The sequence below is a fragment of the Dermacentor albipictus genome, unplaced genomic scaffold (genome assembly GCF_038994185.2).
Source record: "Dermacentor albipictus isolate Rhodes 1998 colony unplaced genomic scaffold, USDA_Dalb.pri_finalv2 scaffold_36, whole genome shotgun sequence".
Taxonomy (NCBI): Eukaryota; Metazoa; Arthropoda; class Arachnida; order Ixodida; family Ixodidae; genus Dermacentor; species Dermacentor albipictus.
The window spans coordinates 346,467-368,056 of NW_027225590.1; the positions used below are offsets into that span (position 1 = coordinate 346,467).

At 54.6% G+C, this 21,590-nt stretch overlaps 1 protein-coding gene across 1 annotated transcript in view; it reads left to right on the plus strand.

Annotated features, from left to right (window-relative positions):
• The window catches only part of park (E3 ubiquitin-protein ligase parkin), a 651,541-nt gene that overhangs the window by 339,738 nt on the left and 290,213 nt on the right, over positions 1 to 21,590 (plus strand). The gene's annotated exons all lie outside the window — the stretch shown is intronic.

Genomic DNA, 21,590 nt, shown 5'->3' on the forward strand with positions numbered 1-21,590 from the left:
CAGACCCGTGGCAGCAAGTCCGGAAAATGCGCACTCCAAGCTTCCATTTCTGCAAAGTTGCGCATCGACGACGAAAACGAGGCATCCGTCCTCCCTCTCCCACATTCCGACGAGGAACCACGGCGGCATCTGCAATAGCAGCAGCGGCGTTTTAGGCATCATGCTTGTCAGCCAAGTGCCATGCCCTCTGAAGCCGATGTTCTCGCGTTGTTCCTTTTGTAGACTGGTCGCTGGTGACGTCACACGCGTGGCAGCAAGTCCGGAAAATGCGCACTCCAAGCTTGCATTTCGGCAAAGTTGCGCATCGACGACGAAAACGAGGCATCCGTAGTCCCTCTCCTACATTCCGACGGGAAACCACGGCAGCATCTGCAATAGCAGCAATGGCGTTTTAGGCATCATGCTCTTCAGCCAAGTGCCATGCCATCTGAAGGCGATGTTCTCGCGTTGTTCCTTTTGTAGACTGATCGCTGGTGACGTCACACCCGTGGCAGCAAGTACGGAAAATGCGCACTCCAAGCTTGCATTTCTGCAAAGTTGGGCATCGACGACGAAAACGAGGCATCCGTCGTCCCTCTCCGACTTTCCGACGAGAAACCACGGCAGCATCTGCAATAGCAGCAACGGCGTTTTAGGCATCATGCTTGTCAGCCAAGTGCCATGCCCTCTGAAGCCGGTGTTCTCGCGTTGTTCCTTTTGTAGACTGGTCGCTGGTGACGTCACACGCGTGGCAGCAAGTCCGGAAAATGCGCACTCCAAGCTTGCATTTCGGCAAAGTTGCGCATCGACGACGAAAACGAGGCATCCGTCCTCCCTCTCCCACATTCCGACGAGAAACCACGGCGGCATCTGCAATAGTAGCAACGGCGTGTTAGGCATCATGCTTGTCAGCCAAGTGCCATGCCCTCTGAAGCCGATGTTCTCGCGTTGTTCCTTTTGTAGACTGGTCGCTGGTGACGTCACACGCGTGGCAGCAAGTCCGGAAAATGCGCACTCCAAGCTTGCATTTCGGCAAAGTTGCGCATCGACGACGAAAACGAGGCATCCGTAGTCCCTCTCCTACATTCCGACGGGAAACCACGGCAGCATCTGCAATAGCAGCAATGGCGTTTTAGGCATCATGCTCTTCAGCCAAGTGCCATGCCATCTGAAGGCGATGTTCTCGCGTTGTTCCTTTTGTAGACTGATCGCTGGTGACGTCACACCCGTGGCAGCAAGTCCGGAAAATGCGCACTCCAAGCTTGCATTTCTGCAAAGTTGGGCATCGACGACGAAAACGAGGCATCCGTCGTCCCTCTTCGACTTTCCGACGAGAAACCACGGCAGCATCTGCAATAGCAGCAACGGCGTTTTAGGCATCATGCTTGTCAGCCAAGTGCCATGCCATCTGAAGGCGATGTTCTCGCGTTGTTCCTTTTGTAGACTGATCGCTGGTGACGTCACACCCGTGCCAGCAAGTCCGGAAAATGCGCACTCCAAGCTTGCATTTCGGCAAAGTTGCGCATCGACGACGAAAACGAGGCATCCGTCGTCCCTCTCCGACTTTCCGACGAGAAACCACGGCAGCATCTGCAATAGCAGTAACGGCGTTTTAGGCATCATGCTTGTCAGCCAAGTGCCATGCCATCTGAAGGCGATGTTCTCGCGTTGTTCCTTTTGTAGACTGATCGCTGGTGACGTCACACCCGTGGCAGCAAGTCCGGAAAATGCGCACTCCAAGCTTGCATTTCAGCAAAGTTGCGCATCGACGACGAAAACGAGGCATCCGTCGTCCCTCTCCCACATTCCGACGGGAAACCACGGCAGCATCTGCAATAGCACCAACGGCGTTTTAGGCATCATGCTTGTCAGCCAAGTGTCATGCCCTCTGAAGCCGGTGTTCTCGCGTTTTTCCTTTTGTAGACTGGTCGCTGGTGATGTCACACGCGTGGCAGCAAGTCCGGAAAATGCGCACTCCAAGCTTGCATTTCGGCAAAGTTGCGCATCGACGACGAAAACGAGGCATCCGGCCTCCCTCTCCTACATTCCGACGGGAAACCACGGCAACATCTGCAATAGCAGCAATGGCGTTTTAGGCATCATGCTTGTCAGCCAAGTGCCATGCCATCTGAAGGCGATGTTCTCGCGTTGTTCCTTTTGTAGACTGATCGCTGGTGACGTCACACGCGTGGCAGCAAGTCCGGAAAATGCGCACTCCAAGCTTCCATTTCTGCAAAGTTGCGCTTTGACGACTAAAACGAGGCATCCGTCCTCCCTCTCCCACATTCCGACGTGAAACCACGCCGGCATCTGTAATAGCAGCAACGGCGTTTTAGGCATCATTCTTGTCAGCCAAATGCCATGCCCTCTGAAGCCGATGTTCTCGCGTTCTTCCTTTTGTAGACTGGTCGCTGGTGACGTCACACCCGTGGCAGCAAGTCCGGAAAATGCGCACTCCAAGCTAGCATTTCTGCAAAGTTGCGCATCGACGACGGAAACGAGGCATCCGTCATCCCTCTCCCACATTCCGACGAGAAACCACGGCGGCATCTGCAATAGTAGCAACGGCGTGTTAGGCATCATGCTTGTCAGCCAAGTGCCATGCCCTCTGAAGCCGATGTTCTCGCGTTGTTCCTTTTGTAGACTGGTCGCTGGTGACGTCACACGCGTGGCAGCAAGTCCGGAAAATGCGCACTCCAAGCTTCCATTTCTGCAAAGTTGCGCATCCACGACGAAAACGAGGCATCCGCCCTCCCTCTCCCACATTCTGACGTGAAACCACGGCGGCATCTGCAATAGCAGCAACGGCGTTTTAGGCATCATGCTTGTCAGGCAAGTGCCATGCCCTCTGAAGCCGATGTCCTCGCGTTGTTCCTTTTGTAGACTGGTCGCTGGTGACGTCACACGCGTGGCAGCAAGTCCGGAAAATGCGCACTCCAAGCTTCCGTTTCTGCAAGTTGCGCATCGACGACAAAAACGAGGCATCCGTCCTCCCTCTCACACATTCCGACGAGAAACCACGGTGGCATCTGCAATAGCAGCAACGGCGTTTTAGGCATCATGCTTGTCAGCCAAGTGCCATGCCCTCTGAAGCCGATGTTCTCGCGTTGTTGCTTTTGTAGACTGGTCGCTGGTGACGTCACACGCGTGGCAGCAAGTCCGGAAAATGCGCACTCCAAGCTTCCATTTCTGCAAAGTTGCGCATCGACGACGAAAACGAGGCATCCGTCCTCCCTCTCCCACACTCCGACGAGGAACCACGGCGGCATCTGCAATAGCAGCAACGGCGTTTTAGGCATCATGCTTGTCAGCCAAGTTCCATGCCCTCTGAAGCCGATGTTATCGCGTTGTTCCTTTTGTAGACTGGTCGCTGGTGACGTCACACGCGTGGCAGCAAGTCCGGAAAATGCGCACTCCAAGCTTGCATTTCAGCAAAGTTGCGCATCGACGACGAAAACGAGGCATCCGTCCTCCCTCTCCCACATTCCGACGAGAAACCACGGCGGCATCTGCAATAGCAGCAACGGCGTTTTAGGCATCATGCTTGTCAGCCAAGTGCCATGCCCTCTGAAGCCGATGTTCTCGCGTTGTTCCTTTTGTAGACTGGTCGCTGGTGACGTCACACGCGTGGCAGCAAGTCCTGAAAATGCGCACTCCAAGCTTGCATTTCGGCAAAGTTGCGCATCGACGACGAAAACGAGGCATCCTTCGTCCCTCTCCCACATTCCGACGGGAAACCACGGCAGCATCTGCAATAGCAGCAACGGCGTTTTAGGCATCATGCTTGTCAGCCAAGTGCCATGCCCTCTGAAGCCGATGTTCTCGCGTTGTTCCTTTTGTAGACTGGTCGCTGGTGACGTCAGACCCGTGGCAGCAAGTCCGGAAAATGCGCACTCCAAGCTAGCATTTCTGCAAAGTTGCGCATCGACGACGGAAACGAAGCATCCGTCATCCCTCTCCCACATTCCGACGAGAAACCACGGCGGCATCTGCAACAGTAGCAACGGCGTGTTAGGCATCATGCTTGTCAGCCAAGTGCCATGCCCTCTGAAGCCGATGTTCTCGCGTTGTTCCTTTTGTAGACTGGTCGCTGGTGACGTCACACGCGTGGCAGCAAGTCCGGAAAATGCGCACTCCAAGCTTCCATTTCTGCAAAGTTGCGCATCGACGACGAAAACGAGGCATCCGTCCTCCCTCTCCCACATTCCGACGAGAAACCACGGCGGCATCTGCAATAGCAGCAACGGCGTTTTAGGCATCATGCTTGTCAGCCAAGTGCCATGCCCTCTGAAGCCGATGTTCTCGCGTTGTTCCTTTTGTAGACTGGTCGCTGGTGACGTCACACGCGTGGCAGCAAGTCCTGAAAATGCGCACTCCAAGCTTGCATTTCGGCAAAGTTGCGCATCGACGACGAAAACGAGGCATCCTTCGTCCCTCTCCCACATTCCGACGGGAAACCACGGCAGCATCTGCAATAGCAGCAACGGCGTTTTAGGCATCATGCTTGTCAGCCAAGTGCCATGCCCTCTGAAGCCGATGTTCTCGCGTTGTTCCTTTTGTAGACTGGTCGCTGGTGACGTCAGACCCGTGGCAGCAAGTCCGGAAAATGCGCACTCCAAGCTAGCATTTCTGCAAAGTTGCGCATCGACGACGGAAACGAAGCATCCGTCATCCCTCTCCCACATTCCGACGAGAAACCACGGCGGCATCTGCAACAGTAGCAACGGCGTGTTAGGCATCATGCTTGTCAGCCAAGTGCCATGCCATCTGAAGGCGATGTTCTCGCGTTGTTCCTTTTGTAGACTGATCGCTGGTGACGTCACACCCGTGGCAGCAAGTCCGGAAAATGCGCACTCCAAGCTTGCATTTCGGCAAAGTTGCGCATCGACGACGAAAACGAGGCATCCGTCGTCCCTCTCCCACATTCCGACGGGAAACCACGGCAGCATCTGCAATAGCACCAACGGCGTTTTAGGCATCATGCTTGTCAGCCAAGTGTCATGCCCTCTGAAGCCGGTGTTCTCGCGTTGTTCCTTTTGTAGACTGGTCGCTGGTGACGTCACACGCGTGGCAGCAAGTCCGGAAAATGCGCACTCCAAGCTTGCATTTCGGCAAAGTTGCGCATCGACGACGAAAACGAGGCATCCGTCGTCCCTCTCCTACATTCCGACGGGAAACCACGGCAGCATCTGCAATAGCAGCAACGGCGTTTTAGGCATCATGCTTGTCAGCCAAGTGCCATGCCATGTGAAGGCGATGTTCTCGCGTTGTTCCTTTTGTAGACTGATCGCTGGTGACGTCACACCCGTGGCAGCAAGTCCGGAAAATTCGCACTCCAAGCTTGTATTTCTGCAAAGTTGGGCATCGACGACGAAAACGAGGCATCCGTCGTCCCTCTCCGACTTTCCGACGAGAAACCACGGCAGCATCTGCAATAGCAGCAACGGCGTTTTAGGCATCATGCTTGTCAGCCAAGTGCCATGCCATCTGAAGGCGATGTTCTCGCGTTGTTCCTTTTGTAGACTGATCGCTGGTGACGTCACACCCGTGGCAGCAAGTCCGGAAAATGCGCACTTCAAGCTTGCATTTCTGCAAAGTTGGGCATCGACGACGAAAACGAGGCATCCGTCGTCCCTCTCCGGCTTTCCGACGAGAAACCACTGCAGCATCTGCAATAGCAGCAACGGCGTTTTAGGCATCATGCTTGTCAGCCAAGTGCCATACCCTCTGAAGCCGATGTTCTCGCGTTGTTCCTTTTGTAGACTGATCGCTGGTGACGTCACACCCGTGGCAGCAAGTCCGGAAAATGCGCACTCCAAGCTTGCATTTCTGCAAAGTTGGGCATCGACGACGAAAACGAGGCATCCGTCGTCCCTCTTCGACTTTCCGACGAGAAACCACGGCAGCATCTGCAATAGCAGCAACGGCGTTTTAGGCATCATGCTTGTCAGCCAAGTGCCATGCCATCTGAAGGCGATGTTCTCGCGTTGTTCCTTTTGTAGACTGATCGCTGGTGACGTCACACCCGTGGCAGGAAGTCCGGAAAATTCGCACTCCAAGCTTGTATTTCTGCAAAGTTGGGCATCGACGACGAAAACGAGGCATCCGTCGTCCCTCTCCGACTTTCCGACGAGAAACCACGGCAGCATCTGCAATAGCAGTAACGGCGTTTTAGGCATCATGCTTGTCAGCCAAGTGCCATGCCATCTGAAGGCGATGTTCTCGCGTTGTTCCTTTTGTAGACTGATCGCTGGTGACGTCACACCCGTGGCAGCAAGTCCGGAAAATGCGCACTTCAAGCTTGCATTTCTGCAAAGTTGGGCATCGACGACGAAAACGAGGCATCCGTCGTCCCTCTCCGGCTTTCCGACGAGAAACCACGGCAGCATCTGCAATAGCAGCAACGGCGTTTTAGGCATCATGCTTGTCAGCCAAGTGCCATACCCTCTGAAGCCGATGTTCTCGCGTTGTTCCTTTTGTAGACTGATCGCTGGTGACGTCACACCCGTGGCAGCAAGTCCGGAAAATGCGCACTCCAAGCTTGCATTTCTGCAAAGTTGGGCATCGACGACGAAAACGAGGCATCCGTCGTCCCTCTTCGACTTTCCGACGAGAAACCACGGCAGCATCTGCAATAGCAGCAACGGCGTTTTAGGCATCATGCTTGTCAGCCAAGTGCCTTGCCATCTGAAGGCGATGTTCTCGCGTTGTTCCTTTTGTAGACTGATCGCTGGTGACGTCACACCCGTGGCAGGAAGTCCGGAAAATGCGCACTCCAAGCTTGCATTTCTGCAAAGTTGGGCATCGACGACGAAAACGAGGCATCCGTCCTCCCTCTCCGACTTTCCGACGAGAAACCACGGCAGCATCTGCAATAGCAGCAACGGCGTTTTAGGCATCATGCTTGTCAGCCAAGTGCCATACCCTCTGAAGCCGATGTTCTCGCGTTGTTCCTTTTGTAGACTGGTCGCTGGTGACGTCAGACCCGTGGCAGCAAGTCCGGAAAATGCGCACTCCAAGCTAGCATTTCGGCAAAGTGGCGCATCGACGGCGAAAACGAGGCATCCGTCGTCCCTCTCTGATTTTCCGACGAGAAACCACGGCAGCATCTGCAATAGCAGCAACGGCGTTTTAGGCATCATGCTTGTCAGCCAAGTGCCATGCCCTCTGAAGCCGGTGTTCTCGCGTTGTTCCTTTTGTAGACTGGTCGCTGGTGACGTCACACGCGTGGCAGCAAGTCCGGAAAATGCGCACTCCAAGCTTGCATTTCGGCAAAGTTGCGCATCGACGACGAAAACGAGGCATCCGTCGTCCCTCTCCCACATTCCGACGGGAAACCACGGCAGCATCTGCAATAGCAGCAACGGCGTTTTAGGCATCATGCTTGTCAGCCAAGTGCCATGCCCTCTGAAGCCGGTGTTCTCGCGTTGTTCCTTTTGTAGACTGGTCGCTGGTGACGTCACACGCGTGCCAGCAAGTCCGGAAAATGCGCACTCCAAGCTTGCATTTCGGCAAAGTTGCGCATCGACGACGAAAACGAGGCATCCGTCGTCCCTCTCCTACATTCCGACGAACAACAACGGCAGCATCTGCAATAGCAGCAATGGCGTTTTAGGCATCATGCTTGTCAGCCAAGTGCCATGCCATCTGAAGGCGATGTTCTCGCGTTGTTCCTTTTGTAGACTGATCGCTGGTGACGTCACACCCGTGGCAGCAAGTCCGGAAAATGCGCACTCCAAGCTTGCATTTCAGCAAAGTTGCGCATCGACGACGAAAACGAGGCATCCGTCGTCCCTCTCCCACATTCCGACGGGAAACCACGGCAGCATCTGCAATAGCACCAACGGCGTTTTAGGCATCATGCTTGTCAGCCAAGTGTCATGCCCTCTGAAGCAGGTGTTCTCGCGTTTTTCCTTTTGTAGACTGGTCGCTGGTGATGTCACACGCGTGGCAGCAAGTCCGGAAAATGCGCACTCCAAGCTTGCATTTCGGCAAAGTTGCGCATCGACGACGAAAACGAGGCATCCGGCCTCCCTCTCCTACATTCCGACGGGAAACCACGGCAACATCTGCAATAGCAGCAATGGCGTTTTAGGCATCATGCTTGTCAGCCAAGTGCCATGCCATCTGAAGGCGATGTTCTCGCGTTCTTCCTTTTGTAGACTGATCGCTGGTGACGTCACACCCGTGGCAGCAAGTACGGAAAATGCGCACTCCAAGCTTGCATTTCTGCAAAGTTGGGCATCGACGACGAAAACGAGGCATCCGTCGTCCCTCTCCGACTTTCCGACGAGAAACCACGGCAGCATCTGCAATAGCAGCAACGGCGTTTTAGGCATCATGCTTGTCAGCCAAGTGCCATGCCATCTGAAGGCGATGTTCTCGCGTTGTTCCTTTTGTAGACTGATCGCTGGTGACGTCACACCCGTGGCAGCAAGTCCGCAAAATGCGCACTCCAAGCTTGCATTTCTGCAAAGTTGGGCATCGACGACGAAAACGAGGCATCCGTCGTCCCTCTCCGACTTTCCGACGAGAAACCACGGCAGCATCTGCAATAGCAGCAACGGCGTTTTAGGCATCATGCTTGTCAGCCAAGTGCCATGCCCTCTGAAGCCGGTGTTCTCGCGTTGTTCCTTTTGTAGACTGGTCGCTGGTGACGTCACACGCGTGCCAGCAAGTCCGGAAAATGCGCACTCCAAGCTTGCATTTCGGCAAAGTTGCGCATCGACGACGAAAACGAGGCATCCGTCGTCCCTCTCCTACATTCCGACGGGAAACCACGGCAGCATCTGCAATAGCAGCAACGGCGTTTTAGGCATCATGCTTGTCAGCCAAGTGCCATGCCATCTGAAGGCGATGTTCTCGCGTTGTTCCTTTTGTAGACTGATCGCTGGTGACGTCACACCCGTGGCAGCAAGTCCGGAAAATGCGCACTTCAAGCTTGCATTTCTGCAAAGTTGGGCATCGACGACGAAAACGAGGCATCCGTCGTCCCTCTCCGGCTTTCCGACGAGAAACCACTGCAGCATCTGCAATAGCAGCAACGGCGTTTTAGGCATCATGCTTGTCAGCCAAGTGCCATACCCTCTGAAGCCGATGTTCTCGCGTTGTTCCTTTTGTAGACTGATCGCTGGTGACGTCACACCCGTGGCAGCAAGTCCGGAAAATGCGCACTCCAAGCTTGCATTTCTGCAAAGTTGGGCATCGACGACGAAAACGAGGCATCCGTCGTCCCTCTTCGACTTTCCGACGAGAAACCACGGCAGCATCTGCAATAGCAGCAACGGCGTTTTAGGCATCATGCTTGTCAGCCAAGTGCCATGCCATCTGAAGGCGATGTTCTCGCGTTGTTCCTTTTGTAGACTGATCGCTGGTGACGTCACACCCGTGGCAGGAAGTCCGGAAAATTCGCACTCCAAGCTTGTATTTCTGCAAAGTTGGGCATCGACGACGAAAACGAGGCATCCGTCGTCCCTCTCCGACTTTCCGACGAGAAACCACGGCAGCATCTGCAATAGCAGTAACGGCGTTTTAGGCATCATGCTTGTCAGCCAAGTGCCATGCCATCTGAAGGCGATGTTCTCGCGTTGTTCCTTTTGTAGACTGATCGCTGGTGACGTCACACCCGTGGCAGCAAGTCCGGAAAATGCGCACTTCAAGCTTGCATTTCTGCAAAGTTGGGCATCGACGACGAAAACGAGGCATCCGTCGTCCCTCTCCGGCTTTCCGACGAGAAACCACGGCAGCATCTGCAATAGCAGCAACGGCGTTTTAGGCATCATGCTTGTCAGCCAAGTGCCATACCCTCTGAAGCCGATGTTCTCGCGTTGTTCCTTTTGTAGACTGATCGCTGGTGACGTCACACCCGTGGCAGCAAGTCCGGAAAATGCGCACTCCAAGCTTGCATTTCTGCAAAGTTGGGCATCGACGACGAAAACGAGGCATCCGTCGTCCCTCTTCGACTTTCCGACGAGAAACCACGGCAGCATCTGCAATAGCAGCAACGGCGTTTTAGGCATCATGCTTGTCAGCCAAGTGCCTTGCCATCTGAAGGCGATGTTCTCGCGTTGTTCCTTTTGTAGACTGGTCGCTGGTGACGTCACACCCGTGGCAGCAAGTCCGCAAAATGCGCACTCCAAGCTAGCATTTCTGCAAAGTTGCGCATCGACGACGAATACGAGGCATCCGTCCTCCCTCTCCGACATTCCGACGTGAAACCACGGCGGCATCTGCAATAGCAGCAACGGCGTTTTAGGCATCATGCTTGTCAGCCAAGTGCCATGCCCTCTGAAGCCGATGTTCTCGCGTTGTTCCTTTTGTAGACTGGTCGCTGGTGACGTCACACCCGTGGCAGCAAGTCCGGAAAATGCGCACTCCAAGCTAGCATTTCTGCAAAGTTGCGCATCGACGACGAATACGAGGCATCCGTCCTCCCTCTCCGACATTCCGACGTGAAACCACGGCGGCATCTGCAATACCAGCAACGGCGATTTAGGCATCATGCTTGTCAGCCAAGTGCCATGCCCTCTGAAGCCGATGCTCTCGCGTTGTTCCTTTTGTAGATTGGTCGCTGGTGACGTCACACCCGTGGCAGCAAGTCCGGAAAATGCGCACTCCAAGCTTGCATTTCTGTAAAGTTGCGCATCGACGACGAAAACGAGGCATCCGTCGTCCCTCTCCCACATTCCGACGAGAAACCACGGCAGCATCTGCAATAGCAGCAATGGCGTTTAAGGCATCATGCTTGTCAGCCAAGTGCCATGCCATCTGAAGGCGATGTTCTCGCGTTGTTCCTTTTGTAGACTGGTCGCTGGTGACGTCACACGCGTGGCAGCAAGTCCGGAAAATGCGCACTCCAAGCTTGCACTTCTGCAAAGTTGGGCATCGACGACGAAAACGAGGCATCCGTCGTCCCTCTCCGACTTTCCGACGAGAAACCACGGCAGCATCTGCAATAGCAGCAACGGCGTTTTAGGCATCATGCTTGTCAGCCAAGTGCCATACCCTCTGAAGCCGATGTTCTCGCGTTGTTCCTTTTGTAGACTGGTCGCTGGTGACGTCAGACCCGTGGCAGCAAGTCCGGAAAATGCGCACTCCAAGCTTGCATTTCGGCAAAGTGGCGCATCGACGGCGAATACGAGGCATCCGTCGTCCCTCTCCGACATTTCGACGTGAAACCACGGCAGCATCTGCAATAGCAGCAACGGCGTTTTAGGCATCATGCTTGTCAGCCAAGTGCCATACCCTCTGAAGCCGATGTTCTCGCGTTGTTCCTTTTGTAGACTGGTCGCTGGTGACGTCAGACCCGTGGCAGCAAGTCCGGAAAATGCGCACTCCAAGCTTCCATTTCTGCAAAGTTGCGCATCGACGACGAAAACGAGGCATCCGTCCTCCCTCTCCCACATTCCGACGAGGAACCACGGCGGCATCTGCAATAGCAGCAGCGGCGTTTTAGGCATCATGCTTGTCAGCCAAGTGCCATGCCCTCTGAAGCCGATGTTCTCGCGTTGTTCCTTTTGTAGACTGGTCGCTGGTGACGTCACACGCGTGGCAGCAAGTCCGGAAAATGCGCACTCCAAGCTTGCATTTCGGCAAAGTTGCGCATCGACGACGAAAACGAGGCATCCGTAGTCCCTCTCCTACATTCCGACGGGAAACCACGGCAGCATCTGCAATAGCAGCAATGGCGTTTTAGGCATCATGCTCTTCAGCCAAGTGCCATGCCATCTGAAGGCGATGTTCTCGCGTTGTTCCTTTTGTAGACTGATCGCTGGTGACGTCACACCCGTGGCAGCAAGTACGGAAAATGCGCACTCCAAGCTTGCATTTCTGCAAAGTTGGGCATCGACGACGAAAACGAGGCATCCGTCGTCCCTCTCCGACTTTCCGACGAGAAACCACGGCAGCATCTGCAATAGCAGCAACGGCGTTTTAGGCATCATGCTTGTCAGCCAAGTGCCATGCCCTCTGAAGCCGGTGTTCTCGCGTTGTTCCTTTTGTAGACTGGTCGCTGGTGACGTCACACGCGTGGCAGCAAGTCCGGAAAATGCGCACTCCAAGCTTGCATTTCGGCAAAGTTGCGCATCGACGACGAAAACGAGGCATCCGTCCTCCCTCTCCCACATTCCGACGAGAAACCACGGCGGCATCTGCAATAGCAGCAACGGCGTTTTAGGCATCATGCTTGTCAGCCAAGTGCCATGCCCTCTGAAGCCGATGTTCTCGCGTTGTTCCTTTTGTAGACTGGTCGCTGGTGACGTCACACGCGTGGCAGCAAGTCCGGAAAATGCGCACTCCAAGCTTGCATTTCGGCAAAGTTGCGCATCGACGACGAAAACGAGGCATCCGTCGTCCCTCTCCCACATTCCGACGGGAAACCACGGCAGCATCTGCAATAGCAGCAACGGCGTTTTAGGCATCATGCTTGTCAGCCAAGTGCCATGCCCTCTGAAGCCGGTGTTCTCGCGTTGTTCCTTTTGTAGACTGGTCGCTGGTGACGTCACACGCGTGCCAGCAAGTCCGGAAAATGCGCACTACAAGCTTGCATTTCGGCAAAGTTGCGCATCGACGACGAAAACGAGGCATCCGTCGTCCCTCTCCTACATTCCGACGGGAAACCACGGCAGCATCTGCAATAGCAGCAACGGCGTTTTAGGCATCATGCTTGTCAGCCAAGTGCCATGACATCTGAAGGCGATGTTCTCGCGTTGTTCCTTTTGTAGACTGATCGCTGGTGACGTCACACCCGTGGCAGCAAGTCCGGAAAATGCGCACTCCAAGCTTGCATTTCGGCAAAGTTGCGCATCGACGACGAAAACGAGGCATCCGTCGTCCCTCTCCCACATTCCGACGGGAAACCACGGCAGCATCTGCAATAGCACCAACGGCGTTTTAGGCATCATGCTTGTCAGCCAAGTGTCATGCCCTCTGAAGCCGGTGTTCTCGCGTTGTTCCTTTTGTAGACTGGTCGCTGGTGACGTCACACGCGTGGCAGCAAGTCCGGAAAATGCGCACTCCAAGCTTGCATTTCGGCAAAGTTGCGCATCGACGACGAAAACGAGGCATCCGTCGTCCCTCTCCTACATTCCGACGGGAAACCACGGCAGCATCTGCAATAGCAGCAACGGCGTTTTAGGCATCATGCTTGTCAGCCAAGTGCCATGCCATCTGAAGGCGATGTTCTCGCGTTGTTCCTTTTGTAGACTGATCGCTGGTGACGTCACACCCGTAGCAGCAAGTCCGGAAAATTCGCACTCCAAGCTTGTATTTCTGCAAAGTTGGGCATCGACGACGAAAACGAGGCATCCGTCGTCCCTCTCCGACTTTCCGACGAGAAACCACGGCAGCATCTGCAATAGCAGCAACGGCGTTTTAGGCATCATGCTTGTCAGCCAAGTGCCATGCCATCTGAAGGCGATGTTCTCGCGTTGTTCCTTTTGTAGACTGATCGCTGGTGACGTCACACCCGTGGCAGCAAGTCCGGAAAATGCGCACTTCAAGCTTGCATTTCTGCAAAGTTGGGCATCGACGACGAAAACGAGGCATCCGTCGTCCCTCTCCGGCTTTCCGACGAGAAACCACTGCAGCATCTGCAATAGCAGCAACGGCGTTTTAGGCATCATGCTTGTCAGCCAAGTGCCATACCCTCTGAAGCCGATGTTCTCGCGTTGTTCCTTTTGTAGACTGATCGCTGGTGACGTCACACCCGTGGCAGCAAGTCCGGAAAATGCGCACTCCAAGCTTGCATTTCTGCAAAGTTGGGCATCGACGACGAAAACGAGGCATCCGTCGTCCCTCTTCGACTTTCCGACGAGAAACCACGGCAGCATCTGCAATAGCAGCAACGGCGTTTTAGGCATCATGCTTGTCAGCCAAGTGCCATGCCATCTGAAGGCGATGTTCTCGCGTTGTTCCTTTTGTAGACTGATCGCTGGTGACGTCACACCCGTGGCAGGAAGTCCGGAAAATTCGCACTCCAAGCTTGTATTTCTGCAAAGTTGGGCATCGACGACGAAAACGAGGCATCCGTCGTCCCTCTCCGACTTTCCGACGAGAAACCACGGCAGCATCTGCAATAGCAGTAACGGCGTTTTAGGCATCATGCTTGTCAGCCAAGTGCCATGCCATCTGAAGGCGATGTTCTCGCGTTGTTCCTTTTGTAGACTGATCGCTGGTGACGTCACACCCGTGGCAGCAAGTCCGGAAAATGCGCACTTCAAGCTTGCATTTCTGCAAAGTTGGGCATCGACGACGAAAACGAGGCATCCGTCGTCCCTCTCCGGCTTTCCGACGAGAAACCACGGCAGCATCTGCAATAGCAGCAACGGCGTTTTAGGCATCATGCTTGTCAGCCAAGTGCCATACCCTCTGAAGCCGATGTTCTCGCGTTGTTCCTTTTGTAGACTGATCGCTGGTGACGTCACACCCGTGGCAGCAAGTCCGGAAAATGCGCACTCCAAGCTTGCATTTCTGCAAAGTTGGGCATCGACGACGAAAACGAGGCATCCGTCGTCCCTCTTCGACTTTCCGACGAGAAACCACGGCAGCATCTGCAATAGCAGCAACGGCGTTTTAGGCATCATGCTTGTCAGCCAAGTGCCTTGCCATCTGAAGGCGATGTTCTCGCGTTGTTCCTTTTGTAGACTGATCGCTGGTGACGTCACACCCGTGGCAGGAAGTCCGGAAAATGCGCACTCCAAGCTTGCATTTCTGCAAAGTTGGGCATCGACGACGAAAACGAGGCATCCGTCCTCCCTCTCCGACTTTCCGACGAGAAACCACGGCAGCATCTGCAATAGCAGCAACGGCGTTTTAGGCATCATGCTTGTCAGCCAAGTGCCATACCCTCTGAAGCCGATGTTCTCGCGTTGTTCCTTTTGTAGACTGGTCGCTGGTGACGTCAGACCCGTGGCAGCAAGTCCGGAAAATGCGCACTCCAAGCTAGCATTTCGGCAAAGTGGCGCATCGACGGCGAAAACGAGGCATCCGTCGTCCCTCTCCGATTTTCCGACGAGAAACCACGGCAGCATCTGCAATAGCAGCAACGGCGTTTTAGGCATCATGCTTGTCAGCCAAGTGCCATGCCCTCTGAAGCCGGTGTTCTCGCGTTTTTCCTTTTGTAGACTGGTCGCTGGTGATGTCACACGCGTGGCAGCAAGTCCGGAAAATGCGCACTCCAAGCTTGCATTTCGGCAAAGTTGCGCATCGACGACGAAAACGAGGCATCCGGCCTCCCTCTCCTACATTCCGACGGGAAACCACGGCAACATCTGCAATAGCAGCAATGGCGTTTTAGGCATCATGCTTGTCAGCCAAGTGCCATGCCATCTGAAGGCGATGTTCTCGCGTTCTTCCTTTTGTAGACTGATCGCTGGTGACGTCACACCCGTGGCAGCAAGTACGGAAAATGCGCACTCCAAGCTTGCATTTCTGCAAAGTTGGGCATCGACGACGAAAACGAGGCATCCGTCGTCCCTCTCCGACTTTCCGACGAGAAACCACGGCAGCATCTGCAATAGCAGCAACGGCGTTTTAGGCATCATGCTTGTCAGCCAAGTGCCATGCCATCTGAAGGCGATGTTCTCGCGTTGTTCCTTTTGTAGACTGATCGCTGGTGACGTCACACCCGTGGCAGCAAGTCCGCAAAATGCGCACTCCAAGCTTGCATTTCTGCAAAGTTGGGCATCGACGACGAAAACGAGGCATCCGTCGTCCCTCTCCGACTTTCCGACGAGAAACCACGGCAGCATCTGCAATAGCAGCAACGGCGTTTTAGGCATCATGCTTGTCAGCCAAGTGCCATACCCTCTGAAGCCGATGTTCTCGCGTTGTTCCTTTTGTAGACAGGTCCCTGGTGACGTCACACGCGTGGCAGCAAGTCCGGAAAATGCGCACTCCAAGCTTCCATTTCTGCAAAGTTGCGCTTTGACGACTAAAACGAGGCATCCGTCCTCCCTCTCCCACATTCCGACGTGAAACCACGCCGGCATCTGTAATAGCAGCAACGGCGTTTGAGGCATCATTCTTGTCAGCCAAATGCCATGCCCTCTGAAGCCGATGTTCTCGCGTTGTTCCTTTTGTAGACTGGGCGCTGGTGACGTCACACCCGTGGCAGCAAGTCCGGAAAATGCGCACTCCAAGCTAGCATTTCTGCAAAGTTGCGCATCGACGACGGAAACGAGGCATCCGTCATCCCTCTCCCACATTCCGACGAGAAACCACGGCGGCATCTGCAATAGTAGCAACGGCGTGTTAGGCATCATGCTTGTCAGCCAAGTGCCATGCCCTCTGAAGCCGATGTTCTCGCGTTGTTCCTTTTGTAGACTGGTCGCTGGTGACGTCACACGCGTGGCAGCAAGTCCGGAAAATGCGCACTCCAAGCTTCCATTTCTGCAAAGTTGCGCATCCACGACGAAAACGAGGCATCCGCCCTCCCTCTCCCACATTCCGACGTGAAACCACGGCGGCATCTGCAATAGCAGCAACGGCGTTTTAGGCATCATGCTTGTCAGGCAAGTGCCATGCCCTCTGAAGCCGATGTCCTCGCGTTGTTCCTTTTGTAGACTGGTCGCTGGTGACGTCACACGCGTGGCAGCAAGTCCGGAAAATGCGCACTCCCAGCTTCCATTTCTGCAAAGTTGCGCATCCACGACGAAAACGAGGCATCCGCCCTCCCTCTCCCACATTCCGACGAGGAACCACGGCGGCATCTGCAATAGCAGCAACGGCGTTTTAGGCATCATGCTTGTCAGCCAAGTGCCATGCCCTCTGAAGCCGATGTTCTCGCGTTGTTCCTTTTGTAGACTGGTCGCTGGTGACGTCACACGCGTGGCAGCAAGTCCGGAAAATGCGCACTCCAAGCTTCCGTTTCTGCAAGTTGCGCATCGACGACAAAAACGAGGCATCCGTCCTCCCTCTCACACATTCCGACGAGAAACCACGGTGGCATCTGCAATAGCAGCAACGGCGTTTTAGGCATCATGCTTGTCAGCCAAGTGCCATGCCCTCTGAAGCCGATGTTCTCGCGTTGTTCCTTTTGTAGACTGATCGCTGGTGACGTCACACGCGTGGCAGCAAGTCCGGAAAATGCGCACTCCAAGTTTGCATTTCGGCAAAGTTGCGCATCGACGACGAAAACGAGGCATCCGTCGTCCCTCTCCGATTTTCCGACGAGAAACCACGGCAGCATCTGCAATAGCAGCAACGGCGTTTTAGGCATCATGCTTGTCAGCCAAGTGCCATGCCCTCTGAAGCCGGTGTTCTCGCGTTGTTCCTTTTGTAGACTGATCGCTGGTGACGTCACACCCGTGGCAGGAAGTCCGGAAAATGCGCACTCCAAGCTTGCATTTCTGCAAAGTTGGGCATCGACGACGAAAACGAGGCATCCGTCCTCCCTCTCCGACTTTCCGACGAGAAACCACGGCAGCATCTGCAATAGCAGCAACGGCGTTTTAGGCATCATGCTTGTCAGCCAAGTGCCATACCCTCTGAAGCCGATGTTCTCGCGTTGTTCCTTTTGTAGACTGATCGCTGGTGACGTCACACCCGTGGCAGGAAGTCCGGAAAATGCGCACTCCAAGCTTGCATTTCTGCAAAGTTGGGCATCGACGACGAAAACGAGGCATCCGTCCTCCCTCTCCGACTTTCCGACGAGAAACCACGGCAGCATCTGCAATAGCAGCAACGGCGTTTTAGGCATCATGCTTGTCAGCCAAGTGCCATACCCTCTGAAGCCGATGTTCTCGCGTTGTTCCTTTTGTAGACTGGTCGCTGGTGACGTCAGACCCGTGGCAGCAAGTCCGGAAAATGCGCACTCCAAGCTAGCATTTCGGCAAAGTGGCGCATCGACGGCGAAAACGAGGCATCCGTCGTCCCTCTCCGATTTTCCGACGAGAAACCACGGCAGCATCTGCAATAGCAGCAACGGCGTTTTAGGCATCATGCTTGTCAGCCAAGTGCCATGCCCTCTGAAGCCGGTGTTCTCGCGTTGTTCCTTTTGTAGACTGGTCGCTGGTGACGTCACACGCGTGGCAGCAAGTCCGGAAAATGCGCACTCCAAGTTTGCATTTCGGCAAAGTTGCGCATCGACGACGAAAACGAGGCATCCGTCGTCCCTCTCCCACATTCCGACGGGAAACCACGGCAGCATCTGCAATAGCAGCAACGGCGTTTTAGGCATCATGCTTGTCAGCCAAGTGCCATGCCCTCTGAAGCCGGTGTTCTCGCGTTGTTCCTTTTGTAGACTGGTCGCTGGTGACGTCACACGCGTGCCAGCAAGTCCGGAAAATGCGCACTCCAAGCTTGCATTTCGGCAAAGTTGCGCATCGACGACGAAAACGAGGCATCCGTCGTCCCTCTCCTACATTCCGACGGGAAACCACGGCAGCATCTGCAATAGCAGCAATGGCGTTTTAGGCATCATGCTTGTCAGCCAAGTGCCATGCTATCTGAAGGCGATGTTCTCGCGTTGTTCCTTTTGTAGACTGATCGCTGGTGACGTCACACCCGTGGCAGCAAGTCCGGAAAATGCGCACTCCAAGCTTGCATTTCAGCAAAGTTGCGCATCGACGACGAAAACGAGGCATCCGTCGTCCCTCTCCCACATTCCGACGGGAAACCACGGCAGCATCTGCAATAGCACCAACGGCGTTTTAGGCATCATGCTTGTCAGCCAAGTGTCATGCCCTCTGAAGCCGGTGTTCTCGCGTTTTTCCTTTTGTAGACTGGTCGCTGGTGATGTCACACGCGTGGCAGCAAGTCCGGAAAATGCGCACTCCAAGCTTGCATTTCGGCAAAGTTGCGCATCGACGACGAAAACGAGGCATCCGGCCTCCCTCTCCTACATTCCGACGGGAAACCACGGCAACATCTGCAATAGCAGCAATGGCGTTTTAGGCATCATGCTTGTCAGCCAAGTGCCATGCCATCTGAAGGCGATGTTCTCGCGTTCTTCCTTTTGTAGACTGATCGCTGGTGACGTCACACCCGTGGCAGCAAGTACGGAAAATGCGCACTCCAAGCTTGCATTTCTGCAAAGTTGGGCATCGACGACGAAAACGAGGCATCCGTCGTCCCTCTCCGACTTTCCGACGAGAAACCACGGCAGCATCTGCAATAGCAGCAACGGCGTTTTAGGCATCATGCTTGTCAGCCAAGTGCCATGCCATCTGAAGGCGATGTTCTCGCGTTGTTCCTTTTGTAGACTGATCGCTGGTGACGTCACACCCGTGGCAGCAAGTCCGCAAAATGCGCACTCCAAGCTTGCATTTCTGCAAAGTTGGGCATCGACGACGAAAACGAGGCATCCGTCGTCCCTCTCCGACTTTCCGACGAGAAACCACGGCAGCATCTGCAATAGCAGCAACGGCGTTTTAGGCATCATGCTTGTCAGCCAAGTGCCATACCCTCTGAAGCCGATGTTCTCGCGTTGTTCCTTTTGTAGACAGGTCCCTGGTGACGTCACACGCGTGGCAGCAAGTCCGGAAAATGCGCACTCCAAGCTTCCATTTCTGCAAAGTTGCGCTTTGACGACTAAAACGAGGCATCCGTCCTCCCTCTCCCACATTCCGACGTGAAACCACGCCGGCATCTGTAATAGCAGCAACGGCGTTTTAGACATCATTCTTGTCAGCCAAATGCCATGCCCTCTGAAGCCGATGTTCTCGCGTTGTTCCTTTTGTAGACTGGGCGCTGGTGACGTCACACCCGTGGCAGCAAGTCCGGAAAATGCGCACTCCAAGCTAGCATTTCTGCAAAGTTGCGCATCGACGACGGAAACGAGGCATCCGTCATCCCTCTCCCACATTCCGACGAGAAACCACGGCGGCATCTGCAATAGTAGCAACGGCGTGTTAGGCATCATGCTTGTCAGCCAAGTGCCATGCCCTCTGAAGCCGATGTTCTCGCGTTGTTCCTTTTGTAGACTGGTCGCTGGTGACGTCACACGCGTGGCAGCAAGTCCGGAAAATGCGCACTCCAAGCTTCCATTTCTGCAAAGTTGCGCATCCACGACGAAAACGAGGCATCCGCCCTCCCTCTCCCACATTCCGACGTGAAACCACGGCGGCATCTGCAATAGCAGCAACGGCGTTTTAGGCATCATGCTTGTCAGGCAAGTGCCATGCCCTCTGAAGCCGATGTCCTCGCGTTGTTCCTTTTGTAGACTGGTCGCTGGTGACGTCACACGCGTGGCAGCAAGTCCGGAAAATGCGCACTCCCAGCTTCCATTTCTGCAAAGTTGCGCATCCACGACGAAAACGAGGCATCCGCCCTCCCTCTCCCACATTCCGACGAGGAACCACGGCGGCATCTGCAATAGCAGCAACGGCGTTTTAGGCATCATGCTTGTCAGCCAAGTGCCATGCCCTCTGAAGCCGATGTTCTCGCGTTGTTCCTTTTGTAGACTGGTCGCTGGTGACGTCACACGCGTGGCAGCAAGTCCGGAAAATGCGCACTCCAAGCTTCCGTTTCTGCAAGTTGCGCATCGACGACAAAAACGAGGCATCCGTCCTCCCTCTCACACATTCCGACGAGAAACCACGGTGGCATCTGCAATAGCAGCAACGGCGTTTTAGGCATCATGCTTGTCAGCCAAGTGCCATGCCCTCTGAAGCCGATGTTCTCGCGTTGTTCCTTTTGTAGACTGATCGCTGGTGACGTCACACCCGTGGCAGCAAGTCCGGAAAATGCGCACTCCAAGCTTGCATTTCTGCAAAGTTGGGCATCGACGACGAAAACGAGGCATCCGTCGTCCCTCTCCGACTTTCCGACGAGAAACCACGGCAGCATCTGCAATAGCAGCAACGGCGTTTTAGGCATCATGCTTGTAAGCCAAGTGCCATGCCATCTGAAGGCGATGTTCTCGCGTTGTTCCTTTTGTAGACTGATCGCTGGTGACGTCACACCCGTGGCAGCAAGTCCGGAAAATGCGCACTTCAAGCTTGCATTTCTGCAAAGTTGGGCATCGACGACGAAAACGAGGCATCCGTCGTCCCTCTCCGGCTTTCCGACGAGAAACCACGGCAGCATCTGCAATAGCAGCAACGGCGTTTTAGGCATCATGCTTGTCAGCCAAGTGCCATACCCTCTGAAGCCGATGTTCTCGCGTTGTTCCTTTTGTAGACTGATCGCTGGTGACGTCACACCCGTGGCAGCAAGTCCGGAAAATGCGCACTCCAAGCTTGCATTTCTGCAAAGTTGGGCATCGACGACGAAAACGAGGCATCCGTCGTCCCTCTTCGACTTTCCGACGAGAAACCACGGCAGCATCTGCAATAGCAGCAACGGCGTTTTAGGCATCATGCTTGTCAGCCAAGTGCCATGCCATCTGAAGGCGATGTTCTCGCGTTGTTCCTTTTGTAGACTGATCGCTGGTGACGTCACACCCGTGGCAGGAAGTCCGGAAAATTCGCACTCCAAGCTTGTATTTCTGCAAAGTTGGGCATCGACGACGAAAACGAGGCATCCGTCGTCCCTCTCCGACTTTCCGACGAGAAACCACGGCAGCATCTGCAATAGCAGTAACGGCGTTTTAGGCATCATGCTTGTCAGCCAAGTGCCATGCCATCTGAAGGCGATGTTCTCGCGTTGTTCCTTTTGTAGACTGATCGCTG